Consider the following 2,500-nt stretch of genomic DNA (forward strand, 5'->3'; position numbering starts at 1 on the left):
CAGCAATCTAAGGACTGTCATTATTTATTGAAGGGGCCACCGGAGGAATTTTGAGTGCTTCAGTCAAAAGTTGCATGACCCTCTCTTGCCTGCTAGAAATTGTTCAATGACCCTCCGACAGAATTGTTAAAAAAGACATGACCCTCCCCTGCCAATTGTCGCTGTCTTCCGTCCGCGCTGCTTTGCGCCACAGCCACACACTGTGATAACGTTCTTAAATCAATCTTTCCCGTGAGAACAAATAATCATATGTGATTAATAATATGACAAATAATCCCTGTGCACGGGGACCAAAACAATGCATGCCAACTCTTTCCATGTTTCTCACATATTTTAACTTCCTCCCGCTGTCTTGCCGTTTTAATGTTTACCCGTAGAATATCCCATATTTTAATACTCTCATAACAGCCCTGCCATCGGGCCTGTCTCTGTGTTGCCCTGTTGCTACCCATTGCCCTTCCAACGAAACAGATGTCTTCAAATCATCGTTTTCCTTGCTTGAAGGCGAACTTAAGAGTGATGTTAACCTATTTAAGTTTAACGGCGTGATTGTGGTGAGACACATTTGACAAAGGACAGCTGTATGTTATAGTGACAAAATATTAACTTTCAGTGTTTTACGATGTCTTTGTCATGGGGAAGTTTTTTCCCCATGCATTTATTCTAGGTTACTGTCAGTGACTGCCGTGAGAGAAGCGGGTTCTGTGTTTCGTTCATGTCAATGACTGACGCGGGAGAAGCGGGGTCTGTGTTGCGTTGCGTTAATTTATTTTCAATTGGGCATACCGTGGCGTGTCGTCCACAGCTCAGTTCTGACAAAGCCGAATTTACTCCTTTTGAAACAATGAATGCCCGCGTTTGTATGGTTATATTGCTTGACAGGGGGGATCCCAAGCAGCTTTCAGCCATACGGCTACTTTGAGAACATTTCCTAATTCACCCGACACTAATATTCAAAATGTTGAAAACTATTTCGGCATAGCCTATAAGCAGTTTAATTAAATGTAATGTTAGTTGTAAACAAACGGGCTACTTGGTGAGGCTTGGCCTCACAGATGCGCCCGTGCCTTAGATGCCAAGAAAAATCTTCACGATAAAGGCCTATTAACTGACCAATTCACGTTGACTGGGGGGCAGGGGGGGCCATCAGACATTTGTGCCCAGTTAATCCGGTCCTGCCCCCAACAAATCACACCTTCCCACCAGCTGTGACAGCTTAAAAGAAGTCAAGAGGACTTCTAACTCACAGACCTATTCACAAACCGGTTTTGTGGTATTTCGCCTGTTTTGAAATCCTATGCGGCTACTGGAGCTTCCAATCGTGAGGAAGCAATTTTGCATTGTAGGCATAACTAACATGCAATAACGCCACCAACAACAACCAAAACTAGGCTACTCATTGTCAACATGTAAATTAAATGTAACATTATTTTGAATCAAATTAAAATGTTCTCAGTGATGGGCCTAGCGGTCTTACGCGTTCAGTGTGGGGTATAAACAAGCTGAGAATTTAGCGGTGTCACATCTGCCTGTCACAGACGTGGGGAGCTGAAGCTTGGGATACAGTTACTACAGTAACAGTATTTTATTTTACTTCTTATGGAATATTTGTTTTTTTCACTTTTATAAAGGCTTTGTTCTAATGCTGTTGGAACAAATAGTAGTTGATTATAAAGGCAACTTTCTGTTGCAATATTCTGTGTGTTCTGGACTGCAGGTAACTTGTTAAGCCAGTGGTTCTCAAACTTTTTCTTTCATTCCCCACTTTGATCAAGGGGGCAAGCAGGCAAACATGCTGGCACGCAAATTCCACATGTGCACTCCTGACTCTCACTCTTCAAAACCTATTGCACTCCACTGTATACTGCCCACCTGTGGTGTAATTTTAGTGAGTCGAAAATGAAAAAACTTCACGTGGCTTATAATGATGCACTAAGAATTGTGCTTAAAATCCCTAGGTGGAGTAGTGCCAGTGAAATGTTTGTGTCTAACAATGTGCCCACTTTTAACGCTGTTTTAAGAAATGTTATGTATAGATTCATGTGCAGACTGACAGGGTCTAAGAATATGATTATTGTGTCCATAGCTGATGTCTCTAAGACTGACACCAGGTACACATCTTGTTTTTGGAAACATTGGACCCGAAGCCTGTATATGTTTTGTAAATGATGCCTCATCTGCATCATTCTTAAATGTTTTGTATTGTTTTACATTTATATATCTGTACTGTGTTGTCTCTATGGACCTTTGTGTCTTGAATAAAGTTGAAAGAATTCTTCAACACGGTCACCGTTAGACTAGAGGGGAGAAAGAATGGGAAAAGATCTGGGCACAGTTCTTCCAGAGCTTCGTGCATGGCAAGTAATAAGCGTTGAGTCGAGATGTTTGTGTGAATGAAACGAAGCGTATAGGCCATAGTGTGACATGCGTAAACCAATGGTGTAGAGATGACGCCACAGGGTTTTATTTAAGAGAGCCTACGTTTGAATGTAGGCAATTT

The sequence above is a fragment of the Alosa sapidissima genome, chromosome 18 (genome assembly GCF_018492685.1).
Source record: "Alosa sapidissima isolate fAloSap1 chromosome 18, fAloSap1.pri, whole genome shotgun sequence".
NCBI lineage: Eukaryota > Metazoa > Chordata > Actinopteri > Clupeiformes > Clupeidae > Alosa > Alosa sapidissima.